Raw genomic sequence first — 25,888 nt, forward strand, 5'->3', positions numbered from 1 at the left:
TCCCTGGGATTCAGTGATGACCAAACTGTCCTTTTACACAAACACACACACACACGTACTTAAAAATAATATTCAGGTCACGTATTGGGTCTATGCCTCAAATAATTTTATTGGTAAGTAGGAACCTAGGCATTTCATGGCCCCCCCACCCTTTTTTTCACAATCAGTATCAGCACATCTTTTTTTTTTATTTCATGTCTTTTAATATTTGTGTTTTAATTTCTAGGAAAGAAATTATTTTCTAATTGTTCATTTGTTATCTCAGAACTTTCACCTGCTCTCATAACACTTTGTATCTGCAGTATGACAATAATAGGTTTTATACAAGTGGTAGTTGATAAATTCTTCTCCAACCTCAGGAAAGCAAATAATGAAAAACAAAGTAGGAGCTAAAGTCACTGTAGTGTAAGCATACAATGGCTTGTTGGGTGGCACTTAAATAATTTTAACTCACTGACAATTAGTAGAATCAGTGACAAAGATTAAGTACCTAAACCACAGATTAGGAGTTGTTAAAAATGGTGTCGCCAGGCTCTGTCTTTTATTCATGAAAGATACAGTATATGTTCTTTCACTTTGTGTATCTAATATATTAAAAACAACAACCACAACAAAACTCAGTGGATCTAGATTCTATTTTCAGCCCTCCCTCCATTTTCTAGGCACAGCTATGGTAGGGTGTATGTGCATTGCCAGAAGCAAACAGAAGAAAGACATACCTAAGCCAGAACCAGGGACCATTGTCCAATAAATAGCAATATAGAAGCATGCAGGAAGGACAAAAAGAGAGACTGGTCGTAAGGAATCCACACATATTAAAAAAAAAATAATGTTCCCCCTCAAATCACTTTATTGAAATAATGCAAATTTCAGAAATCCAAATTCCTCTAGTTATTTTCATGTGTTCCTGTTATAATTTTCATCGTGTCTATGAATTTCATATAACCATCTTTATACTTTTAGACATCTGCTAGTGATATATTGTTAAAAACAACAGACCCTGTTTCAGAGTGACAGTTCTTGGTCATGATCTTCAGCCCACAGAAAACCAACAAGCAACATTTATTCCTCATTTCTAGGGTTAGAGTCTTGAAATGCACCTACAGTGTTATGATGGCTGCTCTTGGGTGGACACGTGGCCAGGACGGAGAACCACAAGGCCAAATGACCACACAATCGGGCCGTCACAAGCTGTTCAGGGAGCAGGTTTTTAGATGGGCTTGGATTGCTGCACAAAGCTGGGCGCTACGTTCTCAAGTGTAAAGCCAGACAAAACAGACAGGCAGCAAGCTGCTCCCTTGGCGGGAACTTTTAGTTTGCCGCCACCTCACACCTCTATCTCGGAGAAACTACTGCCTGGATTCGAGTCTTTGAATGTTTTAGACAGAAGAAATGAAAGCATGCTTTGCTCATGTCCAGACAGGCCGGTTGTCTACAACAGGGCTGGGGGGAGGGCACTCGGCCTGGTATCGAGGCGTCTGTGCGCGGCCCCAGCCTGCAGCGAAGATGCCGCTCAGGTGGCAGCGGCCTCGCCCCTCCCCCTGCGGCCTGGCCCACGGATCAAAGGACCGGACTCTCGCCACGGCCCTCAGGGCCCACGGCCCTCAGGGCCCACCGCCCAAGCGCCACGAGCCGCAGGAGCGCGCCGCGGGCGCCGGGGCGCAGGGGTCGCGTCTCGCCCGGCCTCGGACGCCGCGCCGGCTCCTCGCCCGACGGGGAAAGGCCGCGCTCGTCTCCGGGCAGCCTGGCGCCTCCCGAGGTGGGAGCGCAGCGAGGCCCCCGTGGCAGCCGCGCCAACCTGGCGGGAAGCCCGGGGGGGCCGCCGCCGTCTGACGCCCCGGAAGTCGCGCCTCGAGATCCCGGGCACGTTCCTTTTCCTCTTCGGAGCAGCTTGGTTTCTACAGCTTCTTTTTGTCATCACGGTTAAACGTACTCTGACTTTTTCAACGGCGTGCCCCGCTATGGGCAGCGGAGGTGCCGGGAACCGGGCCCCGGGCGCCCACGAGCCCCGGCGAGGAGCGCGGCGGCGGCTTCCACGTCGGGCTTGAGCGCCGCGGGCGTTGGCGGCGGCGGCCGGGCGGGAGGGAGGGACTTGACTTTGAAGGGGAAGCGGGAGGTCTGCGCGCTCAGCCCCACTCCCTGCCGCCCCTCCCGCGGCCGAGCTTGCGCGAGGTGCCCGGCAGGCGGCGCTGCTGCTCCGGCGGAGCGGCCGGGTCCCCGACTGTCCGAGGACTGGAGAGCCGGAACCAGCGAGGCGGAGGGCGGGGAGCGGCGGGGGCAGCCGACGGAGGCGCCGCAGGAGCGGCCCCAGGGAGAGCCCGCGGCCCTCGGCTGCTTCTCCCTCTTCCCCGCCGAGGGCGAAGGACCGGGGTCCACGGCAGGAGGTGTCGCCTGGCCCAGCGGGTGCGAACAAGCCCACCCCTTTGCGCCTCTCCCGGCCGCGCTCTGGCACTTTCGACCTCAGCCGCCTCCCTCCATCGCCAACAGGCGCGGCCTGCCCTGAGGAGAGGCCACGTCCCCCGGAGCCGGGGGCCCGGTGGGTGCCCGCCGCCCTCGCACCTCGTGTCGCCGACAGACATCTCCCTGACCTGCCCCTCATCAGACTCCAGATGTCGTCCAGCTGAAACGATTAGTGGCGGTTTGAGGGCTGATCCCCAGCCTGGGCCCGCTTTGCGGGTGGGGGAGGGGAGAGGGCGGAATCACTCTTAATCTCGCCTCACGGCTAAATAATTTACTCAAGGTTTTCTCTTCCTGCCAATTCCCTTCCCTGCACCCCTGCCCTTGGCTTCCTGCTTTGTGAAGCCCCAGGGAGAGAAGGGCCAAGTCTTAATAAAAGTTAATATTAATAGTGGTGGAGGCGCCGGCAGGTGCTGCTCCACACCTCATCTCCCCCTCTCGTCCGCGCCCCCGTCCTCCTCCAAGCCCGGCCCCCTCCTCTGGGTTTCCTTTGAATATTGGAGATGGGCCTTGCGCTTGGAGGGACCATTTCGGAAATCAGGGCGCTGGAGTGAGAAGCCTCGGTCCACGTGTTCTGTAAACCACATCCTCCTGCAGTTGCCGTGAGCGCGGAAGGTGGTAAAGGTCGGGCGTGCACACGGTGCGCGGGTGCCGCTGCAGAGCACGGGGTCAGATAAGCGCGCAGGGGGAGTCGGCAGGTTGGACAGGAAAGATACCCGCAGGAAGGGGACGGGCTGAGCAAACTCGCGGGAGGGGGGGGGTTGTGTTGGGGGGAGGGGCACAAAAGTCAAAAAAGCAACAAACCAATACTGTAAAAAGAATACCTAGGGCCTCCCTGGTGGCGCAGTGGTTGAGAGTCCGCCTGCCGATGCAGGGGATACGGGTTCGTGCCCCGGTCTGGGAGGATCCCATATGCCGCGGAGCGGCTGGGCCCGTGAGCCATGGCTGCTGAGCCTGCGCATCCGGAGCCTGTGCTCCGCAACGGGAGAGGCCACAACAGTGAGAGGCCCGCATACCACAAAAAAAAAAAAAAAAAAAAAAGAATACCTAGTAACGCCAGGGACCTGTTGCCAAGGACCTGTTTTCCTAACGCGGGGGCAAAGGACTCAAAGAGGTTGTCCTTCCCATAGCAAAGCCTAGTCTGGTTTAAGTTTTTATGAACGCACGTTGAGGCCTTCCACGGAACAATTCCTTCCAACAAGTTTGAACAATGCAGAGGGGTGGAAAAAGTTAAAAATTTGCCCCTTCTTTCAGTCCCATCCCTCTGGGGTACCAGTGTTAACACCCCGGTCCATATCATCCCAAGAATTTTTTGTGCTTAGACAAATGTGTAGCACTTATCTTGTTTTTTCCTTTTGTCTCTCCTTAAAAAAGAATGAAGTCATACTTTTCGTTGTGACTTGCTTTTATCGGTTAATAATATATCATGGCCATTTCCCCAGGTCATTCCATATAAACCCAACTGACTTTTTAATGGCCACTGCATTTTATAAATTTGGGTATACCAGAATTTTATTCATTTACTCAACAATTTCTTTAAATGTTTATTATGTTCTAGGTGCTGGGAAAACAGCATTAAGATCACAGATAAAAATCCTCGTTCTTGGGAAGCTTACATTTTAGTGGGTAGAGACCGAAAAGAAACACATTTATTCAACTGCTTTTCTACCACCGATGGATTTTCACGTTGCTGTCAGCATTTTGCTATCATAAGTGGTCCAAAGGTAAGCATCGTTTTACATATATCCTTTTGTATCTTTGTATTTTTAAAGGATAGATAACTCAAATAGGAAATCCTAGGTCAAAGAAAATGCTCAATTTAAAACTTTTTTTCACCTTTAAACTTTAATAAATATAGGCATTGCTTTCCAAAAAGGTTTAGCAATTCACAGTACCGCACAGGTGCCTATAAATGAGTTCCCCTTTCTCCATGGCCTCTTTGCACTAGAGGTTATTGCTTAAATTTTTGTTAATCTGATGGACAGAAAATGGTAACTAACAATTTTATGTTCCATGGTTTACTAAGCAGGTTGAGCATATTTTCATATTTTTTTGGCGTTTGCATTTTTTGTGATCTGCTTGAGTCTATTATTTTCTAGTAAACAGAAGGAAAGGAAACAGAGGGTTTACACATCCCAGGCCTTGTGCTTGATTCTTTAACTTATTTCATTTAATCTTTGCAAAAACCAATACCTAACCCTATGAGATAGATTATGACCCATGCCTTTCTGATGTCGAACACCATGCTATTTCAACCATGGTTGAGTCTGCCCTCTGAATGTGGTAGACTTTCTAAGTATAAAGGCAAAGTAAGAATTATAAGGAGAATAGTAGCTGTCAGAACCGTCATCTTCAAAATTTAAAAGCAAATTAAAAATGACAAAAAAGCCTTTGCTACAAAAAATGTCAGAGGATTATTTTCCTTAATATATAAAAAATTCAGTGCAAAATGACAAGACAAATACCAGACTTCCAATGAAATATCATCAAATAACATAACATTAAAAAAAATCCAATACTCAATCTGGTGATGGTACGATAAACAGGCACCTCCTATACTGATGAGACTGTAAATTAATATATTTTTGAATGGCAATTTGGCAGTATTTTAGAAGTCTTAAAATACACTCATTAAGTTTAGTAATTTCACACCTAGAACTAGTCTAAGGAAATAATCAGAAGTAGGGAGTTGGAAATAAGTGTCTGATATTAATATTTTGGGTAACTAAATTATGGTATACCCATTCAGTAGAATATTACATAACCATTAAAGCTGCTGTTTTCAGAGTGTTTAATGATCTGAGGAATACTTATTCCTTTTGTCTCATAAAGAATGTATACAGTATGATGCAAAAGAATATACACGTACAGTATGATCTTTTGCATCTATGTATCTATGTATTTATGTATCTAGGCTGAAAAATGGCCCTCTGAAAGACATCTATAGCCTAATTCCTGGAAGCTGTGACTGTTACCTTGCATGGCAAAAAAACCAAACAAGCCAAAAAAGGGACATCAAAATCAAAACCAAACCAAAACACCAAAAAGCAGAAAAGCAACAATCCCACCCCAACCAGTTGTTACAGATACGATTAAATTAAGGATCTTGAAATGGAGAGATTACCCTGGATTATTCACGTAGGCCCTAAATGCCACCACAAGTGTCTTTATAAGAGAGAGGGCGGGCTTCCCTGGTGGCGCCGTGGTTGAGAGTCCGCCTGCCGATGCGGGGGACACGGGTTCGTGCCCCGGTCCGGGAAGATCCCACATGCCACGGAGCGGCTGGGCCCGTGAGCCATGGCCGCTGAGCCTGCGCGTCCAGAGCCTATGCTCCGCAACGGGAGAGGCCGCAACGGTGAGAGGCCCGCGTACCGCAAAAAATAAATTAATAAATAAATAAAATAAATAAGACAGAGGCAGAGGTAGATTTCACACACACACACACACACACACACACACACACACACGAAAGTGATACGAAGGAGCAGTGAGAGATTTGATGTTGGCTGGAGTGATGCAGCCACAAGCCAAGAAATGCCAGCAGCCACCAGAAGCTGGAAGAATCTAGGATGAGATATTCTCCCACAGTCTCCAGTGTGGCTCTGCTCACATACTGAATTCAGCCCAGTTTTGGACTCTGGCCTGAAAACTGTGAGAGAATGAATTTATTGTTTTAAGCCAGCAAATTTGTGATAATTGGTTACAGCGCTCACAGGAAACTAATATGGTGGTGTTTCTATTGCTGTACAACAACTCCACACTCAGTGTCATACAACAAGCACGTCGTTATGTCCATGGATTCTGTGGGTCAGGAACCTGGACAGGGTACAATAAGAATGACTTGTGTCCACTCCACAATGTCTGGACCCTCAGGAAGACTTGAGTGGCCAGGGCAGAAATCATCTAGACGCTTCTTTTTTTTAAAATTTTAATTTTAAAGTTTTATTTATTTTTTTGGCTGCACCGCACAGCTTGTGGGATCTTAGTTCCCCGACCAGAGATTGAACCTGGGCCAAGGCAGTGAAAGTGCCAAGTCCTAGCCACTGGACCGCCAGGGAGTTCCCTAGAGGTTTTTTTATTCACGTATTTGGTGCATAGGCTGAAAGGACCCCAAAGTTGGGATCATTGTGGATTGTTAACCAGAGCCCCTCTTCCGTGTGGCTTGAGCCTGCTCCCAGCATGGAGAGACTTGTCAGACTTTTTACATTGTGGTTCAGAGCTCTGAAAATTTGTGTTCCCAGTGAGCAGGCGGGAAGCTCTATGGCCTATTATGATCTACCTTCAGAAGTCACAGTGTCATTTTTACCACCACTTTTTTTTTTTTTTTTTGCGGTACGCGGGCCTCTCACTCTTGTGGAGCACAGGCTCCAGACGCGCAGGCTCAGCGGCCATGGCTCACGGGCCCAGCCGCTCCGCGGCATGTGGGATCTTCCCGGACCGGGGCACGAACCCGTGTCCCCTGCATCGGCAGGCGGACTCTCAACCACTGCGCCACCAGTGAAGCCCACCACCACTTTTAATCTATTGATTGAAGCATTTACAAACCCTCTCAGATTCAAGAGGAAGGGAATAAATCCACCCCTCTATGGGAGGAATGTCAAAGAATTTGCAGCCATATTTTAAAGCTGCCACAGTTAGTTCCATGCCCACAAATTATTTACATTCTCCATGTCCAAGTTCTCACCTCCTAAAGTTTTATGTTACTTACTAAGGCATTGGGCTTAGGCTTAGGTGACAGGTCTCCTAATATAAACCAGGTCCAGGTGGATGTCAGGCACCTGACTTAAGCTCTTTGGGTATATGGTCCTGCTTGATCTGTAAACTGATGAATTCAAGAGACGAGTTTTCTGCCACTCCTCCCTCAAATAAACCCAACATACAGCAGTAGGACGAGTGTAGGATAACTGCTAAGATACTCCTGTTCCAAAGTGGAGAAAACAGAAATGCACAGCAGTCATTGGTTTATATTAATTTTGAAATCCATCCCAGTATGTGATGTTCGCTTATTGATTAGAACTCTGTTCTGCTCCCTGGGAGGGACTGTCTGGGACTTTCCCCTCTGTCCTGTGGGTCTTTGTTCCCATTCTCTGAATCATCCTCCCTTCCCCCATAAAAAGTAGCCAATGATTGTAATTTTTTTCAGTCTGCCTTCTGCCTAAGTTTGGGCAGCCAAAGGCCTCATTTCATTTTTTTGTTTGTTTTGTTTTTTAAAATATTTATTTATTAGTTTATTTATTTGGCTGTGCCGGGTCTTAGTTGCGGCATGTGGGATCTTCGTTACTGCGTGTGGGACCTTCGTTGTGGCATGCAGGATCTTTTAGTTGTGGCATGTGGAATCTTTAGTTGTGGCATGCGAACTCTTAGTTGCAGCACGCATGTGGGATCTAGTTCCCTGACCAAGGATCAAACCCAGGCCCCTTGCATTGGGAGCACAGAGTCAGCCACTGGATCACCAGGGAAGTCCCTCATTTCAGTTTGTACCACCTCTGTTCCTCTCTGTTCAAGCTGATACAATTCCCTCAAAATCTCTGTGGATTTCTCATATCGCAATTTATAAAAAACCTGCTCCGTTAGATAAAGTCGTCCACAAACCTCTGAGATTCCTTGTCTATCTTGAGCCCCCATATGGCTGTCGTGTAGCAGCGCCTTTAGATCTTTAGAAGGCCTACTGTTTAACAGAGATTGCTTGTAAGGTTTTCCCTGAAATTCTTAGAAGGCAGAAGAGGTCCAGAATGTGCCATCTCAACATGTGCCACTTTGGCTTGGGCCGTAGGCAGTTGAGCGTCAGCAGATCCAGGGAGAGTTCTCTGTCCTTCCCTTTCCTGCCTAAAAGTAGGGCATAGAATTCCCTTTGTGAAGGTGTCCTCCTTCTCCTGTACCGGGAAGTGGAGAGCGACTTCTCTCACTAGAGGTGGGGAGTCAGTGCTATGATGAGCCTGCACAGACACATCTTTTACTAAAGTGACCGTCAGTGGCCTTCCGTTTGCCTCATATATTTCCTAGCCGCCTCCCACATGTATCATTTCTCAAAGCCCAAACCTCCTTTCCTTTGTTTACATGGTATACAAGGCCTTGAGTCTAGTTACTTCTTTGAGTTTCACTTCTTTTCTGTGAACTCCCATGCAGGTAAAATATTAATAAAATGTGTGTTCTTTTTCTCCTGTTCACCTGTCTTTTGTCAGTTAAATTGGAAGCCTCCCAGGTACTGAGCCTAAGAGGAAAAACATTTTCCATCCTGACAAGGCCTTTTGTCTAGTCGAGTCTATGAAGCAGCACCTGTACCTTTCTTAGGTGCTAACAGAGGGCTTTAAAGTCCTGCCCTTGGCTTCATTTTTATTCTGAAAACACTTTTTTTTCTTTTTTCTTTTTCCTGTGTCCTGGATTTGCTCTTTGCTCAGAGAATCCTTTGCTGGCTACGTTCCAGCTGCATTTCCTCTTAATCCTCACTGATACCTGAATGGTGCATTCTTTCTCTTCACCCTTTCACATCCTCTATAGGCAGCTAGAACAAGTTGGTGGCCCCTTTAATATCCCATCCAGAAACCTCAGCAGCCAGATGACTGAGCTTATTAAGTACATTTCCTATTTTCCCCGGTTTCCCAGGTGACAGCGTTGCCAAACGTTCTGCCGATACCTAACATGTATCTCCTTTCCTTCAGCATCCAATAACATTTTCCTCACTTTGTTCAAACCCTCACCATCAGCTTTCCCAATGCCTGCCTGACTTCTCCCTGCCAGCCAGTTCCCAAACAAACACCACATTTTAGGCATTTTGATGGCAACAACCCATTTCCAGGTACCAAATTCTGTCCTGTCATCTATTACTGTGTAGCAAACGACCTCAAACAACAACTATTTCAATATGTTCATGGATTCTCTGGGGCACAGGAGCTGTCTTTTCTCCACTGCCTGGAGCCTCAGCTGGGCAGTCTTGAATGGCTGGGGGCTTCTTTATTTACATATCTGGCACCTCATTTGACATGGCTCAGCTGGAACTGTTAACTGGAACCTCTGCATGTGGCTTGGGCCTCCTCACAGCTTGACAGCCTCAAGGTCATCAGACATCTTACGTGGTGGCTCAGGCCTCCAAGAGCATGTGTTCCCAGCAAACAGTGTAGAGGCCACATGGCCTGTCGTGACCCAACCACATGGAGTGACTTCCTCCATATTATATTGTATTGGTCAAAGCAGCCACAAGCCCATCCGGATTCAAGGAGGGAGGACATATATTCCACTTCTTGATGGGAAGACTGTGAAAATGTGGTCATGCTTTAGAATAGCCACATGCACACACCCGTGTTTATATATATATGTGCACAGACTACAGACTGAAAGGAATCGTACCAAAATATGAGTGATTAAGACCACTGCTGTGGTGTTAGGAGCAATTTTGTTTTTGTTTTTTCCTTTTTCTTAGACTCTTCTGTATTTTTCAGATTTTCTATAATTATATTTATTTTGTAATAAGCAATTATTTTATGTTTTACTTTTTTATTATAACAAATTTCAAGAACATGAAAAAGAAACATAGTATAAGAAACTCCCATCACCCAGTTTTAATAATGATCAACTCATAGCCAATTTTGCTTCGTTCACATCTCCCCAATATTCTGAAGAAAATGCAAAATATATAAATGCATCTCTAAATTTTTAGAATATATCTTTAAAAAATATGAATACTTTTATCTTTATCATACCTTAAAAATAGCACTTCTGCACAGCAAAGGAATCCATCAGCAAGATGAAAAGGCAACCTACTGAGTGGGAGGAAAGATTTGCAAATCATATATCTGATAAGGGGTTAATATCCAAAAAATATAATATACAACTCAATAGCAAAAAACCCCATACAATCTGATTTTAAAAATTAGGCAGAGGATCTGAATACATATTTTTCCAGAGAAGACATGCAGATGGCCAACAGGTACAAGAAAAGATGCTCTATGTCATTAATCATTAAGGAAACCCAAACCACGAGATAATCACCTCACACCTGTTAGAATGGCTGTTATCAAGAAGACAAGAAATAACAAGTGTTGTTGAGGGTATGGAGAAATGGGAACCCCCGTACACTGTTGGTGGGAATGTGAATTGGTGCAGCCACTGTGGAAAACAGTATGGAGGTTCCTCAAAAAATTAAAAATAGAACTACCACATGATCCAGCAATTCCACTTCTGGGTATTTAGCCAAAGAAATAAAAAATACTACCTTGAAAAGATACATGCACCCCCATGCTCACTGCAGCATTATTTACAATTTCCAAGATATAGGAGCAACCTAAGAGTCCATCAATGGATGAATGAATAAAGAAAATATGGTATATATATAATGGAATATTATTTAGCCATAAAAAGAATGAAATATTGCCATTTGTGACAACATGGCTGGACCTTGAGGCATTATGCTAAGTGAAATAAGTCAGACAGAAAAAGACAAATACTGCATGATCTGTCTTACATGTGGAATCAAAAATAAAAAAGAACAGGGCTTCCCTGGTGGCGCAGTGGTTGAGAGTCCGCCTGCCGATGCAGGGGACATGGGTTCGTGCCCCGGTCCGGGAAGATCCCACATGCCGCGGAGCGGCTGGGCCCGTGAGCCATGGCCGCTGAGCCTGCGCGTCCGGAGCCTGTGCTCCGCAACGGGAGAGGCCACAACAGTGAGAGGCCCGCATAGCGCAAATAAATAAATAAATAAATAAATAAAAAAGAACAAAAAACAAAACAGAGCTCACAGGTACAGAGAGCAGATTGGTGGTTGCCTGAAGTGGGGGTGGGGTGACAAAATGGGTGAAAGGAGTCAAAAGATACAAATTTCCAGCTATAAACTGAATGTCATGGGGATGTAATGTACAGTGTGCTGATTACAGTTAATAACACTGCATATCTGAAAGTAGCTGGGAGAGTGGATCCTGAAAGATCTCATTACAAGAAAAACATTTTTTATAACTGCGTACGGAGATGGGTGTTAATTAGACTTATTGTGGTGATCATTTTGCAATATATACAAACATTGAATTATCGTGTTGTACACCTGAAGCTGATACAATGTTATTTCAATTATACCTCAATTTTAAAAACAGCAGTTCTTCTTTAATATCATCGAATATCTAGTCTGGGGCTTCCCTGGTGGTGCAGTGGTTGAGAATCTGCCTGCCAATGCAGGGCACATGGACGCAAGCCCTGGTCCGGGAACATCCCATGTGCCGTGGAGCAGCTAAGCCCGTGAGCCACAACTACTGAGCCTGTGCTCTAGAGCCCGGGAGCCACAACTACTGAAGCCCACGTGCCTAGAGCCCATGATCCACAACAAGAGAAGCCACCGCAATGAGAAGCCTGCGCACCGCAACGAAGAGTAGCCCTCACTCGCCGCAACTAAAGAAAGCCTGGGCACAGCAATGAAGACCCAATTCAGCCAAAAATAAATAAATACATTTATTAAAAAAAATTAGTCTGTGTTCAAAGTTACAATTGTCTCATAAATGACACAAATGTCCTGTGAATGTTTTTATTTTATAGTTTTGTTTTTTAAAAATGAGGTACAAAAAGGTTCACAAATTATGATCCATTGCTATATCTCTTACGGCTTCATTAATCTATAGTAGAGATTAACTCTTCAGTCTCTTGGGTTTTTTTAATCTTACAATTTAGTTGTTGAAAAACACAGGTTTAGGGGACTTCCCTGGTGGTGCAGTGGTTAAGACTCTGTGCTGCCAATGCAGAGAGCCCAGGTTCCATCCCTGATCAGGGAACTAGATCCCACATACATGCCACAACTAAGAGTTTGCACGCCGCAACTAAGGAGCCTGCGTGCCACAACTAAAACCTGGCTCAACCAAATAAAAACAAATAAATAAATATTAAAAAAAAAAGAAAACAGGTTTATTTGTCCCATGGAGAAGTCTATATTCTGGTTTGTTGATTATATCATCACAGTATATACTCATATTCATAAATATATAAGTATATTCTCCCTTTCTGAGATAAATGATAAATGGATGTATACTATACACATAAAGAGTTATTTTGAAAACATGATTGTAACTGTGGCTGAAAGGAGGAATCCAAAGAGGTCTCCTGAAATTTCACCAGAAATTGTATTAAAGAGGACCAGAGCATAGAAGTGGTCAATTAAATGAAAAGTATAAAGAAATCCATGGGGCTTCCCTTGGTGGCGCAGTGGTTGGGAGTCCGCCTGCCGATGCAGGGGACATGGGTTCGTGCCCCGGTCTGGGAGGATCCCGCATGCCGCGGAGCGGCTGGGCCCGTGAGCCATGGCCGCTGAGCCTGTGCTCCGGAGCCTGTGCTCCGGAGCCTGTGCTCCGCAAGGGGAGAGGCCGCAACAGTGAGAGGCCCGCCTACCGCAAAAAAAAAAAAAAAAAAAGAAATCCATGGAGGATGTTGGCATCAGGGGAGGGAAAAGAAAAAAGGAATCAAGTGCATTGGGAAATTATAATCTAACAATGAAAAACCAGGGCTTCCCTGGTGGCACAGTGGTTGAGAATCCGCCTGCCAATGCAGGGGACACGGGTTCGATCCCTGGTCCGGGAAGATCCCACATGCCGTGGAGCAACTAAGCTCGTGTGCCACAACTACTGAGCCTGTGCTCTAGAGCCCGTGAGCCACAACTACTGAGCCCGCGTGCTGCAACTACTGAAGCCTGTGTGCCTAGAACCCGTGCTCCACAATGAGAGAAGCCACTGCAATGAGAAGCCCGCACACCGCAACGAAGAGTAGCCCCCGCTAGCCACAGCTAGAGAAAGCCTGCGTGCAGCAATGAAGACCCAACACAGCCAAAAATAAATAAATAAATAAATAAAATTTAAAAAATAATAAAAATAAAAATAAAAAAAAAGAAAAAGAAAAACCAGTAAGAGGCATGAAGGACAGGATGGGAAGAAGGGAGATGCTAGTTGCACTGAGTTCATTGATGCATTCATTCCTTCAATGAGTCATTCCCTATTTACTGAGCACCTGTCCAGCACAGGGCTATATTTTATGTATTATAGCACTCATAAAACTATTAGAGGAAAGTCAAAATGGAAAAAGGAAGTATGTGGAAAAGAAACATGGAAACTCTTTATATAGTTTCCTGGATATTTGTTTGGCTTAGCATGTCCCAGAATTAGGTCAGAGGAATTGGGATGCAGTTGGCTTTCTCAGATGATGGACCTTTGTCAGGGTTGATATGAGAGGTGTGACATCCATGCCTGGCAACCCTCAGAGGCAGAGCCTTCAGTTTTAGGACTTGAAAACTGACATTTGCAATGAACAAATTTAAGAAATTTTTGCAAACTTTATTAATTTATTTTTAAAATATATCTATTTTTTTCCACCCAAATGTGACACAGTTATTGTGAAAAATACAAACCATCAGAAACATAAATTATTAAAAGTGAAGCCACCCAAACCACTAGTGTCTACTAAATTTTTCTAGATTCATATTATTCTTTTTCTCTACTTGCAAACATAAATTTCTGAACTTCTTGACACAGAATAATTTCCTCCTTGGAAACTAGCTAATGACAGCTAACATTTATGGAAAGAAGCTAAATAATTTGCCTCAGGTCACACAGCCAGTAAATGGTGGACCAAGGATTCAAACCCAGACAGTGCAGCTTTTAGAACACATGCCATAAGGGCTTTCTAGAGAAGTGGTATCCAATAGAAAGAGAATCCAAATCTCATATGCAATGTAAAATTTTTAGTAGCCATATTAAAAAGAAACAGCTGGAATTGATGTTAACATATTTTGTTTAACTCAATATATCCAAATTACTATCATTTTAACATGCAAACAATATGAAAATTATTAATGAGATATTTAACGCTGTTTCACACGAAATCTAAATTTAATGTGCATTTTGCACCTCCAGCACATATCAGTTTGGATTAGCCAGATTTCAAGTGCTCAGCAGCCGTGTGCAGCCAGTGGCTACTCTACTGGACAATGCGGGCTACGGAGTTTGAGTTGTTCATTCACAGATGTTGACTGTGGGCCCACTATGTGTCGTGCGTCATGCTTGGTGCGGGGGAATCAGTGGTGAACGAAACACAGGGCTCACACTCTAGGGGAGGAAGCAGAGGAAAAGCAGTAAATAAATCAAGAAGTACACACCACAGGGAAGTCATGTGATTGCGATCATTGCTATGAAAAAAGGAGAACAAAAGAGAGAGAGAGGGAGGGGGAGAGAGAGAGAGGAAGGAAGGAAGGAAGGAAGGGGAAAGGAAGAGAAAGAAAGAAAGGAAGGAAGAACGGAGGGAGGGAGGAAGGAAGAGACATGCAAAGGTTTACTAGGGGGCCTACTTTAGGTAGGGTGGCCAGGAGAGATGTTTTTGCAGAGGTGACATTGGAATAGAGACCTCGGTGACAAAAGGAGCAATAACAATGACAACAATAAAAGGCCAGTTTTTGCGGAAGGTGCTGCTGTGAGTGCTTTCCATACACTAACTCTGTAGCTTCACAAAAAACGGATTAGGCTGGGTCTATTATTATCTCCATTTTCCAGATGAGGAGACCGAAGTGCAAGAGGTGAAGTAAACGGCCCAAGTTTACACAGCAACTGGGAAGGAGCCACTGGAGCAGACCCAAGGAGGAAGAGCTGTCCGGGCAGAAGAATTCATGTGAAGCCTTAGGGGGACAGTAGCAGGCTGACCAATGGCCCTAAACATCGCCAGGTCCTAATCCTGGAACCTGTGGATGTTGCCCTGCAGGGCGAAGGGACTTTGCAGGTGGGGAAGTTCATCCTGGCTCATCCGGTGGGCCCAGTGTCATCACGAGAGTGCTTATACGTGGGGGGAAGAGGGAGATTTGGCATCACATATGTGATGCCTGTGGAAGCAGAGGTTGCTGTGATGGGTGGAAGGGCAGGAACCAAGGAGTGCAGGCCCTGCCGACAGTTGAGACTTCGACCTTAGAAGTGTAAGACGATAAACTTGTGTCGTTCAAAGCCACTAAGTTTGTAGTAATTTGACGGCAGCGATAGGAGCCACCCGTGCGTCTTTTCTCTGTGCTCTTTCTGGCCTCCAGTTCTTCTTCCTGGCTCTTCTCTCTGCAGAGAACTCCCTCCCTTGGTCCCCTCTCTCCGGCTCGCCTTCTTCAAACTCTGCTAAGATTCCCCGGAATTCCCCAGGCTTGGTGTCCCCTTCCTCTGTACTCCTTGAACACTTCGCGTAAATCTGTGTTCAAGCACTAATCACACTGTATTATAATGTGCCCTTTCACTAGTCTGATTCTTGCTTTTGATTTGATGTTGGATTTCTTGAGAGTGGGGATCCTATATTTTGCCTTTTTCTATCCCCAGTAATTGGCGCAGGGTCTGGTAAAACTGTAAGCAGTTCATCCAAGTTTATGGAATAAAAACCAACAATTAAACAGAAAACTGCAATAAGGAATCACACCATACGAAGTCCCATAATAAAGGTGATTCGCTCCACAGTCCTGGGATTCTCTGGCCAGGGTCTACAGACACAAAAGAGTGGGACTGTGTCTTCCTGTCCCCACAGCCTCACACCCCTGGAGCCGTCCCCTTCCCTCCCCAGGCAGTCTGACCTTGACCTGTCTGAGGCATCCTAAGTCCCACAGCTTCCCCAGTGCTGTGCACTCTGACCCCAGCCTATACTGGTTGTTGAGGCTAAGAGCTCAGCCAATGATGAAGGAGGTGGAGAAGTGTTTAGGGCTTCTGAGAGCTGCCCCAGCTGTAACTTGATACATCTGTTGCACTTTCTGTAGGAAAAGCAACAATTTAGTCAATGTTCTTTTAAATCATGCCCATTTCTTCTAGACATAAAGTAAGGTTCAAGTAAGAAAAAGATTTAAAAATCATCTGTAATCTCTCTACCCACAGTTAATCATTAATAACATTAAAAATAGTATTATTAATGTTAGAATGAGTACATTGCTAATTAATATATAGAATGAAGAAGAACATAAAGTGAAATGTAAAAGAATACCCACTTCCACTCCCCAGAGTTAACTACTATGAATATTTGGTTGTACTTTTGTCTAGCCTTAAAAAATATATATATAAAGCAACTCAAAAAAAAAAAGCAACAGTATTATAAACAAATAATAAAAATTCCACAAAACCTACTAAGATGAATTCCATTTCTTTAAAAAAAAAATCTTAGTCTTGTTTTTACAAATGGCTAAACTACTCTAGTGGCAGACGTACTTGTAATTGTACATGAGCCGTATGGTCTCTCAAACCCTCTCAGATACTCAGTGTACAGGATTGAGGAGGACTATCGCAATATGTGTTTGGTTACCCATCGAATACCTGCATTTTATAAATGGTGAAAATAGCACAGCTGAAAACGAGCTCTTAACCTGCCTTTACTAGTTACTGGCTGAACTAAGTAAAGAAACCTGGAGTCTTGAGTTTCTATTTCTGGTCTCTGTTCCTCATCCCTGAGGAACTGACAGCTACGTGGCACCGTAAGTGACAGCCTGGATAAATAAATAGTACATGTGAAGTGCTTTTATTTAACCTCCAGGGTTAAATAAAGTTCAAGGTGAAGCCATAGAGTTTACCTGTCAACATGGGCCTAGTTTTGACTATTTTCAAGAATCTGGCCTTTGTGGCTGATTTATTTTCTTTAAACATGCTTTATGTTTCCAGAATCAGCTACAAGGCTGGCCTTGGAAAAGCAACCTCCTTACTTCCAGGAGAAATTGGTTTACAAAACAGTTTGAAAAGTTAACATCTGAAATGGATTCTGTATTTGTCTATTTACTTTCATAACAGGGCAGAAGATACAGACTCCACAACGAACAACAGTGACAACCTTACAAAAGTCACTCTCGTGTTCCACCCTTGCCAGGGCTCAGTTCTACGCTCAGATTTTGCTCTTGGGAAATTTTTTTTTTTAACCATATATTTACCGTTTCCTTCCCAGCATCTAATGCAGGAAAGGGTCCATAACAGGCCTATAATTGTAGGCTAGACTGAATGATTGATACAATAGTTAATTTGTATTTTATTTTCATCCATTCATTCAACAAGCCTATCCTGAGGACTTTCCACTTGCCAGGGCATTGTGTTAGGGGCTGGGAAATGCACACGTGAGGTCCATTGGCCTTCATCACCCACCTCTAACCTTGTGAGTCTCCCCTGTTTAGCATCAGCTGGAAGCGGAAACCTACATTTCCCAGAAGTCTTAGCAGCAAGACTTCCGGGTGCAGTTAAGGTTCTGCAGTCACGTAATGTCTGGAAGACAGAAAGAAGGCAGAAGTCATTCTTCCTGTGATAGTCGTGGCTGACTGATTCTGGCAGATGTGAGTATTTCCATGGCCAAACTCCACATTCCACTGTTTGGCCATCCTCTTCTTGGATGTGGGGCAGCTGTGGAAAGATCAGCAGTTTCCAGACCTCTGATTACAACCATGGTAAAATGACCCTGAAGCCAAAGGTCTAATGGTAGCTTATACTCCAATGACTTTGTAAATGCTGAATCACCATTTGCTTGAAATACCTCAAGTGGTTTCTATTTTCATACTGAATCTTTTCAGATGAAAGAAATAAGTAGGATTGCCCTTAAGAAACTTACCATCTATTAGAGGGGAGAGACAATGCAAGATGATTAGGGAGATAATAAAGGTATGAATGCAACAGGTATTATGGGAGTATAGAGTGAGAGCAGGGCCTGGTGAAGGGGTGTCCTAGGTGTCTATTACTGCACAGCAAACGTAGGGGTCCATGCCTCTCACAGTTCTCTGGATTGAGAACCGGACTTGGCTGGGCAGTTCCGCTGGCCTTATGCAGTTGCAGTCAGATGGTGGCTGGGACTGGGGTTTTCCAGAGGCTCCACGGAGACACTGCGATGCCAGGTCCTCCCTCCGTCTCCACATCTCCCAGGGCTTCTCCTCTCCACACAGCCTCTTCATGTAGTCTCGCCAGCAAGGTAGCTCCCAAAAGCACACACAAGTCAGGCCTTCCTTTAGGCCCAGAACTGGCGTAGCATCCATTTTGCTGCAGTTTTCTGGTTTGAGTCATAGACCCAGCCCAGGTGTAGTGGGCAGGGACTACTCCAAGATTCAGAGACCAAGAGGCATGATTTATGGGGGCCATCTCAGAAACTAGCTAGCCATCACAGAGGGACACTCTGGAAGCTGGGGAAGGTTCATGGAGAACGTCCAGTGGCTGATGAGCTAGCAGACTTGAGAGAGGACCCAGGGCCTGGTCCAGAGCCCAGCAGAGATATCACTCAATAAACCTCAATGTGGGGAAGGCTGGAGGAACAGAGGGAAGGCAGGCAGGCACAGAAAGGGTAAGTCGGTAGCCCTTCTGGTTTAGAGGCAGCCCAGTGGGTGAAGGACCTGCACATATACTCATGGGCTCAGAGAATGGAGGTCCCTGAGGGTCCAGGCTGGGGGACTTGGACGTGACCCTTCAGATGGTGGAGGCTACTGAGTAGCTCTGGGTAATGGAGGGGCACAACCACATCCCCATATTAGAAGGATCCCTCTGGCCTGAGCGAAGCGAAGGGGTGGACGGGGGAAAATGGAGCGGGAGATAGTGTGACCAGTGAGGCTCCCGCAGTGGGGCTGGTGAGAAAGGAGGCGGGTGTGAGGAAACCATGGTGGTGGGGAAGCAGAGGCAGAAATAGACTGGAGACGGTCCTGGAGGGGACAATGAACAGACACACTATTCTATGATTTATGGTGTGACTAAGAGGATTTGAATACATATGAGGACATTTATCTTAATAGGGGGCATTTCCGTGTGTGTGTGTGTGTGTGTGTGTGTGTGTGTGTGTGTGTGTGTGTATATATATATATATATATATGGTGTTTTTTTTTGTTTTTTTTTTTTTTGCGGTACGCGGGCCTCTCACTGCTGTGGCCTCTCCCGTTGCGGAGCACAGGCTCTGGACACGCAGGCTCAGCGGCCATGGCTCACGGGCCCAGCCGCTCCGCGGCATGTGGGATCTTCCGAGACCGGGGCACGAACCCATGTCCCCTGCATCAGCAGGCGGACTCCCAACCACTGCGCCACCAGGGAAGCCCTCCCTCTGTATATTTTTATTATAAAATAATACATTATATAAACATACACATGTATGTGTGTATATGTATGATACATATATATCATATATATATGATTTAAAAATAAACACAACATAAGAAATAGTACATTCCCAATGCTTCTGAAGTAAAACAAAATGTGAACTTTGTGTAACATTTTAATGTTTTAAATTAATGATGCAGATTTCCCCCCATCTCATTCCTTAATAACATGTCTTTGGAGACAAAAGATACCCTATCTTTCTTCACAGGGATCCCATCTCACCAAAGCAGTATAAAAACATAACTTCAATAACAATTCAAACTCAAAGTCCAGGCCTTAATTGGATAAGCCAAGTAGTCGGATATTTCCATGTAGATAAACTTTAAGTCTATATGGGGTCTCCAGGGAGCCAAGAAGGGATGCTCAGCGAAACTTTTGGAAAAGACGAATGTAAACCGCACAATTTCCCCCTCCACGGTTCAGCCTTACCCTTAAAACACATTGACTTGCCTCCTGGTCCAAGATCTAGTCAGGAGACAGAAGAGAATCCAGTGACTCAGCAGGGAGAGGAATCAGGTCCATGAAAACTGAAGAGGTAGGAAGGGCCACTAAGGTGTCCAGGACGTAGTAACTGCAAAACCCAGCTACCACCCTGGGGCTGGGGCGACACAATAGAGGTTGTAAATTAAAAAACCTTAGAAACCTGAAGGAGGCGGCCCCTGGAGCTGAGACTCACATCTCTGAGGGGGGACTGCCTGCCAACAGAGGTGACGCCTTTGTGAGGTGGTTGATGCCTTGAGGGGATGCTGACACTGGGAAAAGTGCAAACTGGATTACGCCGCTGCTCATGGAATAAACCGCCACCATCAGAAGACGCCTGGCCTGGCTCTCAGGAGGTGAACAGGAAGCAGAAAGGAGGAAACAAGTCCTGCCTTCAGCCCTCAAGCCTCCCTGCAGCACCTCCTCCTGACTGGCAGACCTGAACCAACAGGCAGATGCCGAGGGAGAAAAGCACTTTTCCTGTGTTGGCTCACCTCCTGCATCACTAGGCAGAGTATGGAAGGGTGGGTTTGAGGACGAGAAGTAAGAGCCTAACCACTGTATCTGGAGTGAAGAATATTTGACATGAGCCCTACCCCACCGCCCTGCTCTCCCTCCTCTTTCATTTTTAGCCCAACTTTCTCCCTCCAAAGAGAATTTGAGTCACTTTCCAATACAGGCACATACTTAATAGGACATTAAAAAAAAAAGGCTTAAAAGAGATAAGAAACACCAAACACCAATTCAGAACAGTTTTCCAAACTTTGTATGGCAATCAAAGTAGAAATATATTTTACACTATGATTTATTAGACATATACACACATAACTGAAAAAGTTTCATGAAGCAATCCTTATCCTCACTATGCATAATGCACTCTTATATTTTCTATTTTATTTTGTTATAAATTTATTTATTTATTTATTTATTTATATTTTGGATGTGTTGGGTCTTCATTGCTGCGCGCGGGCTTTCTCTAGTTGTGGCGAGCGGGGGCTACTCTTCGTTGCCGTGCGCAGGCTTCTCATTGTCGTGGCCTCTCTTGTTGCGGAGCACGGGCTCTAGGCGCGCAGGCTTCAGTAGTTGTGGCACGTGGGCTCAGTAGTTGCGGCACGTGGGCTCAGCAGTTGTGGCTTGCAGGCTCTAGAGTGCAGGCTCAGTAGTTGTGGCGCACGGGCTTAGTTGCTCTGCGGCATGTGGGATCTTCCCAGGCCAGGGCTCGAACCCATGACCTCTGCATTGGCAGGAGGATTCTTAACCACTGCACCACCAGGGAAGCTCCATAATGTACTCTTATATTTTCTATTTCATTTTATTTAATTTAAAAAAATTTGATAACAACCCAGGACACTGACATCATCAATGGCTAATACGTTTCAACCTCCTCTTTTAAAAATGCTGATTTAGAGGAAGAAGAGATACAATGTTTTATAATGACATATAACATTGAGGGCCCATTTCCATACCAAAAAGTACTTTTCACATACATTATTTAACCCTCACAACAATCCTGTGAGGTGGGTATTTCTCCCAATTTACCAATGAGAAAACAGACTTAAAGATACAAAGTCATTTGCCATGTAGTTCAGAAGAGTGATGAATGGTGAACGCAGAAATGGAAGCCCACTTTTGCTTTTTTTTTTTTTTTTTTTTTTACGGTACGCCGGCCTCTCACTGTTGTGGCCTCTCTCATTGTGGAGCACAGGCTCCGGACGCGCAGGCTCAGCGGCCATGGCTCACGGGCCCAGCCGCTCTGCGGCACGTGGGATCTTCCCGGACCAGGGCACGAACCCGTGTCCCCTGCATCGGCAGGCAGACTCTCAACCACTGTGCCACCAGGGAAGCCCGGAAGCCCACTTTTTCTGATGGAAAACCTCAGTCTTCCTCAGTCTGCTTTGCCAGGCTGAGAGACACGGTTGAGTTTAGTTTTGAGCTTTTGAGCAGACAAGGCAAACAATACCTTGTACAGTGTTCACTGTCTGATGAAAGTAAGCATGCACATTTGTTGGAACAAACTTCCTTCTTGCACTAAATCTCAGCACATGGGTTCCACAAGTGGGCTATGTATAATAATAAGTATTGTTTTCATCTGTGGCTTTTGCAGAAGGTACCAACTTATGATGAAAAAATTTTAAATACAGACTCTTGGTAACAGTGGTGGAGACAGCTAGCTGTCCCCAATATCCATTCTACCCTTCCTCCTTTAATGCTGTTCCCTCCCATTAAAAACATTTTTTTAGTTATTATTTTATTTATTTTTTTAATTAAAAAAAATTTTAATTTTTGAATTTTATTTTATTTTTTATACAGCAGGTTCTTATTAGTTATCCATTTTATACATATTAGTGTATATAGGTCAATCCCAATCTTCCAGTTCATCTCCCCCACCCCCCCGCCACTTTCCCCCCTTGGTGTCCATAGGTTTGTTCTCTACATCTGTGTCTCAGTTTCTGCCCTGCAAACCAGTTCATCTGTACCATTTTTTCTAGGTTCCACATATATGCGTTAATATACGATATTTGTTTTTCTCTTTCTCACTTACTTCACTCTGTATGACAGTCTCTAGATTCATCCACGTCTCTACAAATGACCCAGTTTTGTTCCTTTTTATGGCTGAGTAATATTCCATTGTATATATGTACCACATCTTCTTTATCCATTCGTCTGTCGATGAGCATTTAGGTTGCTTCCATGACCTGGCTATCATAAATAGTGCTGCAATGAACATTGGGATGCATGTGTCATTTTTTTTTTTTTTTTTTTTTTGCGGTACGCAGGCCTCTCACTGTTGTGGCCCCTCCTGTTGTGGAGCACAGCCTCCGGACGCGCAGGCTCAGCGGCCATGGCTCAAGGGCTTAGCCACTCTGCGGCATGTGGGATCTTCCCGGACTGGGGTACGAACCCCTGTCCCCTGCATCAGCAGGTGGACTCTCAACCACTGCGCCACCAGGGAAGCCGGCATGTGTCTTTTTGAATTATGTTTTTCTCTGGGTATATGCCCAGTAGTGGGATTGCTGGGTCATATGGTAATTCTATTTTTAGTTTTTTAAGGAACCTCCATACTGTTCTCCATAGTGGCTGTATCAATTTACATTCCCACCAACAGTGCAAGAGGGTTCCATTTTCTCCACACCCTCTCCAGCATTTGTTGTTTGTATATTTTCTGATGATGCCCATTCTAACTAGTGTGAGGTAGTAGTTTTGATTTGCACTGTAGTTTTGATTTGCATTTCTCTAATAATTAGTGATGTTGAGCCAGCTTTTCATGTGCTTCTTGGTCATCTGTATGTCTTCTTTGGAGAAATGTCTATTTAGGTCTTCTGCCCATTTTTGGATTGGGTTGTTTGTTTTTTTAATATTGAGCTGCATGAGCTGTTTATATATTTTGGAGATTAATCCATTGTCCGTTGATTCATTTGCAAATATTTTCTCCCATTCTGAGAGTTGTCTTTTCATCTTGTTTGTAGTTTCCTTTGCTTTGCAAAAGCTTTTAAGTTTCATTAGGTCTCATTTGTTTAGTTTTGTTTTTATTTCCATTCCTCTAGGAGGTGGATCAAAAAAGATCTTGCTGTGATTTATGTCAAAGTGGGTTTTTCCTGTGTTTTCCTCTAAGAGTTTTATAGTGTCCAGTCTTACATTTAGGTCTCTAATCCATTTTGAGTTTATTTTTGTGTATGGTGTTAGGGAGTGTTCTAATTTCATTCTTTTACATGTAGCTGTCCAGTTTTCCCAGCACCACTTATTGAAGAGACTGTCTTTTCTCCATTGTATATCCTTGCCTCCTTTGTCATAGATTAGTTGACCGTAGGTGCGTGGATTTATCTTTGGGCTTTCTATCCTGTTCCATTGATCTATGTTTCTGTTTTTGTGCCAGTACCATATTGTCTTGATTACTGTAGCTTTGTAGTATAGTCTGAAGTCAGGAAGCCTGATTCCTCCAGCTCCATTTTTTTCCCTCAAGACTGCTTTGGCTATTTGGGGTCTTTTGTGTCTCCATACAAATTTTAAGATTTTTTGTTCTGGTTCTGTAAAAAATGTCACTGGTAATTTGATAGGGATTGCATTGAATCTGTAGATTGCTTTGGGTAGTATAGTCATTTTCACAACGTTGATTCTTTCAATCCAAGAACATGGTATATCTCTCCATCTGTGGGTATCATCTTTAATTTCTTTCACCAGTGTCTTATAGTTTTCTGCATACAGGTCTTTTGTCTCTCTAGGTAGGTTTATTCCTAGGTATTTTATTCTTTTTGTTGCAATGGTAAATGGGAGTGTTTCCTTAATTTCTCTTTCAGATTTTTCATCATTAGTATATAGGAATGCAAGAGATTTCTGTGCATTAATTTTGTATCCTGCTACTTTACTAAATTCATTGATTAGCTCTAGTAGTTTTCTGGTAGCCTCTTTAGGATTCTCTATGTATAGTATCATGTCATCTGCAAACAGTGACAGTTTTACTTCTTCTTTTCCAATTTGTATTCCTTTTATTTCCTTTTCTTCTCTGATTGCTGTGGCTAAAACTTCCAAAACTATGTTGAATAATAGTGGTGAGAGTGGGCAACCTTGTCTTGTTCCTGATCTTAGTGAAAATGGTTTCAGCTTTTCACCATTGAGAATGATGTTGGCTGTGGGTTCATTATATATGGCCTTTGTTATGCTGAGGTAAGTTCCCTCTATGCCTACTTTCATAAATGGAGGGTTTTTATCATAAGTTGGTGTTGAATTTTGTCAAAAGCTTTTTCTGCATCTATTGAGATGATCATATGGTTTTTCTCCTTCAATTTGTTAATATGGTTTATCACATTGATTGATTTGCATATATTGAAGAATCCTTGCATTCCTGGGATAAACCCCACTTGATCATGGTGTATGATCCTTTTAATGTGATGTTGGATTCTGTTTGCTAGTATTTTGTTGAGGATTTTTGCATCTATTTATTTATTTTTTTAATTAAAAAACAATTTTTAAAGAATGGTGTTTTTTTAAAAATATATATATATATTTATTTATTTATTTGGTTGCACCAGGTCTTAGTTGCAGCTTGCGGGCTCCTTAGTTGTGGCTCTTGCCAGCTCCTTAGTTGCGGCACTTGGGATCCTTAGTTGTGGCTTGCAGGCTTCCTTAGTTGTGGCTTGCCGGCTCCTTAGTTGTGGCATGTGAACTCTTAGTTGCAGCTTGCATGTGGGATCTAGTTCCCTGACCAGGGATTGAACCTGGGCCCCCTGCATTGGGAGCTCAGTGTCTTAATCACTGTGCCACCAGGGAAGTCCCTTTTTAAATTAAAAAAAAAAACTCCTCCCATTTTTAATTAGACAAACGACCATCCAGAATAAAGACTACACTTTCCAACCTGCCACCCAGCCACGAGTTTTCATGTAACTAAGAACTGTTCATGAAGTGTAAGCAGGTGTGGTGTCACTTCCTTGAAGTGTCATTCAAGAAAAGGGGATGGTATTCATTTTTTATTGCTGCAAAGACAAATTACTACACAGCAGCACAGAATAACAAAAATGTATGCTCTCTCAGTTTCTGCAGGTCAAGAGCCCCCCTTTGGCTCAGCAGGTTTATCTGCTCTGAGTTTCACAAGGTCAAAATCAAGTTGCTGGCCAGCTGAGCTCTGCTAGGGAGGCTCTGGGAAGAACTTGGGTTGCTGGCAGAATCCAGGTCCTGTGGCTGTAGGACTGAGGTCACCACTTCCTTGCCAACTGTCACCTGGAGGCATCCCTTAGCTCCTGGCGCCTCTCTCCAGTCCTGGCATGTGGGTCCTCCATCCCAGAGCCAGTAATGGCACCTGGAATCCTCTCACACACAGAATCTGACTTTTCCTTCTGCTGAGCTCTTGGATTCCGGCTGGAGAAAGTTTTCTGCTCTTAAGGGTTTGTATG

This window comes from Hyperoodon ampullatus, assembly GCF_949752795.1.
Source record: "Hyperoodon ampullatus genome assembly, chromosome: 16".
Lineage (NCBI taxonomy): Eukaryota > Metazoa > Chordata > Mammalia > Artiodactyla > Ziphiidae > Hyperoodon > Hyperoodon ampullatus.